This window comes from Lutzomyia longipalpis, chromosome 1 (genome assembly GCF_024334085.1).
Source record: "Lutzomyia longipalpis isolate SR_M1_2022 chromosome 1, ASM2433408v1".
In the NCBI taxonomy this organism is placed as follows: domain Eukaryota; kingdom Metazoa; phylum Arthropoda; class Insecta; order Diptera; family Psychodidae; genus Lutzomyia; species Lutzomyia longipalpis.
In genome coordinates, this window is record NC_074707.1 from 9,623,170 (window position 1) to 9,630,585 (window position 7,416).

The window sequence follows — 7,416 nt, forward strand, 5'->3', positions numbered from 1 at the left end:
TTCGTCAAAAATCGGATTCAGGGGCGTAGCCAGAACGAAATTTTATGCATGACCTAAGTTTTTCTGCATGACCTGAGTTTTTTATGCATGACCAGAGTTTATTTTTATGCATGACATTTAGTTTTACATGCATGACCTATTTTTTTATGCATGATTTTTATTTGCCCATAAAGCATCATCCCACGAATGTCTAATTTGGTTTTTTTTTTGGGTAAAGATATTTTTCAAATTTGAATATTTTGATCAATTTATTCTCAAGTTATAGCTCGAGGTGGAAATTTTGACCCCCAAAACTCCCCCATAGCTACGCCACTGATCGGAATTGTGTTCTTTTCTATCAATTTTATTTAAATATACAATATTTGAAAATATTGTTAAAATAAATTCTCAAATAAATTCAAGAAAATTACCAAATAATTTTTTTCCTTTTCTTTTAATTTATCAAATCAAGTAGTTATCAACCCCTTTATTTGTGAAAACTATTAATATTGTCTTCACGTGTTTTTAGGGTAGTTGTGGGTTGGTTATAGGTATTGAAAAAAATTAGTGATTTGTTGGCGACTTTTGCTGAGATTGGCCCAGCACTCACGCGTGGCCTGCGGGCAAAAAGAAAAGCTTCCCACGCAGATTATTATCGTGACTGTCTGGAAAATTTCCAACAGACCACAATTAGTCGGGTGAGTCATACCAAAATTTGTACTTGTCTAGAAAATCTCTCTTTCGTTGTCCGTTGTATGTGACCCCGCTTAAGAAAGCCACAGCATCATGATGAAAAGTGGAAAGAAGAAGAGTGGCATCCAAGAGTTCTCGATCACACGATTTTCATTTGTGGTTTCGGAGCTTCTCAAACTCAGGGGCTTTTGGCCCATAATTCGTGGAGCACACGCAAAAATTGTAATAAAACGGTATGGTTCCTCTTCTTCTTCTTTTACTTATGAGGATTGTGTGGCAGCAAAAACATTTCTCGAGTAGCTGCAATGTGAGCATACAGAAGGCTTCCCATTGAGATGCCTTCTTCTCTGTGTGGTATGGGAGCTTCCAAATGGCAAAACACCGGAGCGGAGTTTATAATAATTGAGTATCGCACATCAGACACTCGAAGAGTAATAAAATATTTTATGCACAGCCAGTGAGATGCAACAAGAAGAACGTGGTCGATAATTTTTCGGGATCTTCTACTGCATTTTGCGCGAATGGATGTGTGGAGGGATTCCTTTCATACTGGTGGAACGGTAAGGAAGGAAAAAAAAAACTAAGAAAAGAAAATGTTGTTGGGGCGAAAGGTGCACGAAGGAAGAATCCGCGCGGGGGAGGAAATGATCCCGTGAACGAATCACACGCTCAGCAAGATCGTACAGTATATTTTATTATATTATATTGAGAAATATCACTCTCTCGCAGCTTCCACGGACTCTTGTATGCCGTTTGCCAATTCATTGGGTATTTATTTTCGTGTAGGTAAAAACCTCAACATCCCATAAAAACAGACATTTTCCCAATAGACCTGGGCACGCTGTCGTTGTTTTTCGCCGAACCAACAGACCCATTATGAAATGCACTTTATTATACATATTACAAAATTGCGCTCACCATAGCCTCTCAATTGTTTCTCCCTGGCCAAAGACATCGGCCGTACAGTGCAACCATCGAGTCACTCACGATGGATACTGCAAAACCGTTGTGCTTCCATATTTCAATCTTGGTGCAGCTACCGCGTCCGATAAATCCGTAAGAAAAAGAAAAATCCGCATGTTTCACTCTCGCTTGGACTTCTTTTCCGCCGCGCGTTACCACCATGTCGTGCCAATGCGCTGAAATGATCACAATACATCTCTCCTCAACTTTGCACCTGACTCCAAATTGACTCGCAAAATTATGTATGTATGTAAAATGTTTAAAATGCCGCCCGGTCACCTCCTGTGCAGACCGAGGGACACAATCGCCACCGCAAGATCGGCGTCCACACAGCAAGATCTCACTCGCAAATGGAGAACTGAAAAAGCCTCACTTGTGCGCACACTCTATGCCTCTAAACTATTGGTGATTTATTGGAGTGCCTTTGTGGACACACCGCATGAGAGTGAGTTTTGAAATAATTGCTGTGGGAGGAGTTCCTTCATCATTGTCTTTTCCAACTCACAAGACAACACCGTACTGACTCAATTACAACTCCGTGAAGGCGCGCGGATAAATCTCATTCATGACCACTAAAGCCACGAGTGTGCTGTATCATAGTGAGTTGATAGCATCAAGATTGATCGCAAAGATCGCGTCAAGATCGCACGGATTGTACCCCATGGATTTGCGAAAGTTTATTTTATTGCACGACTTATGCGAGAAGATTTTGCACAGATTTTCTCATACTCCTTGTTAGCTTTAATTAATTAGATTAATTAAAAATAATTAATGTTCTACAGTGCAGAGTTCAAGGGTAGTAGGTGCAATAGGGGCATGGTTTATGTACATATTTTTGGACTAATAAAAACGTTTTATTAGGAGTTATCAATGGGTTAAATTCTTTAGTGAGTCCGACTTTAATTTATTAATTCAGATCATTCAGACTTTAGATTTTTAAACTAGGCCGAAGTTTTTAAACTAGGCCATATAGTTTAAAGACTAGACCGTTTTTAGGACAATTTTAAGTTTTTTAAAGCTTGGCCTAAGTTTATCAATATAGACCTAAGTGTTTTATAGGCCTGGTTTTAGTTTTCTAATCTAGTCCTAAGTATTTAAGGTAAGCCAAAGTTCTTTAATCTAGAACTAAGTTTACCTAAGAAACCTAAGTTTTAATTTATAAGTAAAGTATTATAAGTCTGACTTTAGCTTTATGACCTAGGCATAAGTTTTTCATCTGAGTTTAATCTAATTTTTTTAAACTAAGCGTAAGTTTTCTTATCTAGGCCTAAGTTTATTAATTTAGGATTAAAGTTTCGTAAGTCAGGCTTTAGTTTTGTAAGCTATGCGTAAGATTTATAAACTGGAGCGCTGCGTCAGGATAGAGAGAGTGCAGCAATTCAAATACCTGGGACTCATCGTCGATGCTGGACTCACTTGGCATGCGCACATGGATGCTGTTAGAACCTCCGTCAGGCAGGTTACTAGGCAACTGTATGCCTTGCGACGCAGCTGCTCGGGAGGACTGATGAGGGCCGTCTATTGTGCGCTTGTGGAGTCCAAATTGCGCTACGGAATTGCTCTCTGGGGAAACGCTGCTGCCACACATATGCATGACCTCTTGGTGGCTCAGAAGGGTGCCGTGAGAGTCATGTCTTTTGCGCGAAGAACTGATGCATCTGCTCCACTGTTCGCTGGGTGGCGGCTCCTCCCGCTGCGGCACCTTTACGTGGAGAGAGTTGCGAGGTTTGCGGGCGGCGATGGAAATGGGCGATGTCTCGCGCTGGGGGCTGCTGCTGGCGGTCGGGAGCCCTTTAATGTGCCGAGACCCCGGACGGAGCAGTTCAAACGCTCTTTCAATTATTCTGCCCCAATCATACTAAACAATCTTTCCCGCCGTCTGTCGTCGTTGGCTCCTGATCGCGTGGGGAGGTGGCTGTGTGAGGCCAGTGTGGATATGGTCGCGGAGTTGCTGCGGTCTATGTACTCGTAAATGTGCCGAAGTCTTAGTGTATCTTTCTTTGTGTTTATAATGAATGTATTTTTTTGTGAGAGGGCGCCGAGCAGCTAACAACTAGGTTAGGCCCTAAATCTTCCAAATTGTAAAATGCGGAATGAGCAATAAATTGAATTGAATTGAATTGAACTTGGCCTAAGGTTTAAAACTAGACCAAAGTTTTAAGACTAGGCCTAAGTTAAAGTTTAGTTTAAGTTTGGCCTATTATTATTTATTCAAAAATTTTATTAGGTGCTAAGTTTGGCCTAAGTTTTCTCCTAGTTTTAAACTAGACCTAAAGTTTTATGAGCTAGGTTTAAGTTTAACATGTTTTTTTTAAACAAAGCTAAGTTTATTAATATAGGCCTAAGTTTATTTACCATAGACCTAGGTTTTTAATCATAGGACTTAGGTGGCTTTCTTTGAATAAAAGGTTAGCTAATAGAGAACAGAGAAATAAGATTCAAATAGCCTCAAAATGATTAAATTCCATTTTTGTTATATTCTTCTTAAAATCATTCATTATTCATTAAATTCAAAATTTCATAAAATTTTTAATTTACAGAACCCTCAATCATTCCATCATATCCATCCACTTCCAGGCACTGCCAGCATTTGGTGTGAGTGCCGGCGTGTGAGGAAAGAATAAAACTTGAGGCGTATTTTATTAATTTTCTGTCACCCACCATTGTTTGTCAGTCAGGATCGCGACATACACGAGCTTGGCAGTTGTAACAACACTCTGAATGAAAATGCATTAATGGCAATAACAATCTGAGAATTACGAGCCCAAATCATAGCACAAACAACCACAGTTATTGAACATATAATTCGATGTTTACGACACATTAAGATATGATTGTTTACAATGGAGAAAATTTACGTCGTGACATGCAGCGTAGCCACTTTGCCAGCCGCGGTCCAGAGACTTCCAAGGGGGGTTTGTAAGAGTTGCGGAGGAAAAAAAGGAGTCTCAAGAACCAACGGCGAGAGGTCTCCACATCTCATGCATATATTGGCAATTATAGTGCCGTTTGAGCGTAACTTGGGGCAGAGGCCACAAATGATTATATTCTCCAACAAGTGGACGATCTTACTCGATGCCTCGTTCCCTTATTAAATTATAATGGCCCCTCCGGAGGACGGAGAAGAAATTGAAATTCCGCAGTGTCTACGCGTGATTCTATTTCGCTATAATAAGAGTCTTGTTGTTATTGTTTTAAAGACTGCGCTGGTAGACAGAGAACCAAGAGAAGCTCTAAGAAGAGAAAAAGATCTCCTTTTTGCCTCCCCAAGAAATTTTCCCATCGCGCTAAAATCCATAACTTTTCAATATTCTCGCAGTGAAGTTGCAATATTGTTAATTACAAAATGGCAGTTGGGTAATTAAAAATTCCTTAAGCGTAAATAAATGTGCAATAAGATCTAATTAATAGTACCCATTTGTACCTCATAATTTAATCTCTCTGGCCATCAATAGAGCGACTAATGTGTACCAGACATAAACATGGGAATATGACTTTAATTTCTCATGTAATAATTCCCCCAAGCATCCCTCCCCATTCGCCTCATCGCAAATTGCGCGCGGACTCACAATCCGCTCAAAATGTGCAATCAATGCCATTGAACGGAGAACAGTGATCAAATAAATACATAAATATGATCTCTTTGCTGTCACACTTTGACCAAATTCAACCTGAGCTGCCTCCAAAAAAAAATAAATCACCACTCAATCGGGCTTTATAGGGTCTGGCGCGCGATCGATTAGACTGACCAAATATATTGCTTTTTCGGAATAATACCCCAGACGCAATTGTTCGCAATCAGGCATCCAATTCAATAAAAGAAAGAGCCCCCCAATGATCTTTTCAACCATCGACGATATTCCATTCACTTTCCATTCTCTCACGGAACTCCCCACGAAGAGATTTTCCCAAAATATAATTCACTTTTGTGCAAAGAGAGGGAGAAATTTGCTGGATTCCTTCGTATTTAAGCAGCACTAAATCAACCACATTAAAATCCCATAAAACAGAATCCAACATTTTACCTCCATCGTGCCCAATAAATTCTCCGCAAATGTCTTCAATGGCAATTTTGTGAAATAGAGAAGCAAAATTCCCAAATTATTTCCTCACAAATTGAATATTTATAAAAAAAAGGAAAATTATGAAAATTTGTTTATGTGGGAAAATTTTTTTGGATTAGTTTATAAAGAATTTTTAATATCATATATACCTAATAATTAAAATTATATATAATAATATATTTTCCGTTTTATAAACTTTCTTCATGCTTCGCTTTTCAATTTCATTTAAAAAAAGTTTTTTTTTAAGATTCCTGAAAGTTTCACGTGGTTAACGTTAAGTTTAATATTTTTATTTTTTTTTTTAATTTAAAAAATACATTTTTTAAAAATAATTTTGGATTCAATAAAAAAGCATAAAATTTAGTTTTTTTTTTCTAGTTTATTTCAGTTGTAAAAATGTGTATATTAAGGGGGGTCTCTTGGGAAAAATGTTAGAATTTACACATTATTAATATTGTTATTTTTTGGGGTTTTTCTTAAACATGGTTTTCCGATGTTGGTTACATTTGAAGCCTAATTATTAAAGTGTAAGAAAATCACTTTTCGCCCTCTTAGGTGCGACGCCATCTTGTGATTTTCCGTCTCTTTCACAGAACTGCCCTAAAACACAAAGGTAGGTTTTTCTCAGGATCTACTGGATGGATTTTGATGGAGTAAAAAGCAAATGGAAGAGGAAATACCAATGCAGATTTTGATGTACCAGAATTTTGAATTTCCATTCTGGGGCTGAGAAAAGTGGGAAAACGTCAAAAATGGCTGAAGAAAAGTCACATTTTCCCACTTTTCTCAGCTCCAGAATGGAAATTCAAAATTCCGCTACATCAAAATCTGCATTGGTATTTCCTCTTCCATTTGCTTTTTACCCCATCAAAATCCAACCAGTAGATCCTGAGAAAAACCTACCTTTGTGTTTTGACAAAAATCTCAAGATGGCGTCGCATTTAAGATGGCGGAAAATGATTTTCTTACTCTTCAATAATTAGGCTACAAATGTAACCAATATTAAAAAACCAAGTTTAAGAAAAACCCCAAAAAAATAAAAATATTTAATTTCATCAGCTCTCCAAAGAGACCCCCCTTAAACTGAATTTAACTAAAAGAATTGGTAGTTAGTTAGTTTATATTTATTAAAGTATTGATAATTTTTAAACATTAAAAAAAATATTTTTTTAATAATTTATATTCCGCAAGTTGCCATAGCTTTGTGAAGAATCTTAATCATTTCAGTCAATTCATTTAACTTTCTACGATTTTCGAAGATTTCTTCCTTCATCTCGTACTGCAATTTATCAATATTTTTCAAAATTAACGGAAGTATTTCATTGTTTTCAACAACTTTTATGTAATCATCATAAGCATAGCTGAATTCATCTTTAAGCCAATTTGACTCAACATATTCTTCATTGCAAACAATTCCATTGGCAAGTTTTGCATTTTCTTTGAATTTTTCATCTTTAATCATTCGAATATTTTCCTGTTCTGCCATTCTGATTAGAATTAATAATTTAGAACAAGGCACTATGTTTTCAGTTAAATTAATTTCAACCAATTTGGGCATGTAGAGCCACGGGGAGAGGGTAATGTCTGAAATTCGATTATTATTTATGTAGAAATATTTGAGATTTTGGAATATTGACATTGTGTACTCATCAAAGACTTTTATATTATTGTGAGATAAATCCAAAACTTCAATTTGATTATCTGGATGAAAACTATT

At 37.2% G+C, this 7,416-nt stretch overlaps 1 protein-coding gene across 1 annotated transcript in view; it reads left to right on the forward strand.

The window, feature by feature from the left end:
• LOC129787507 (C2 domain-containing protein 5) overlaps positions 1-7,416 on the forward strand; it is a 970,947-nt gene that overhangs the window by 895,539 nt on the left and 67,992 nt on the right. The gene's annotated exons all lie outside the window — the stretch shown is intronic.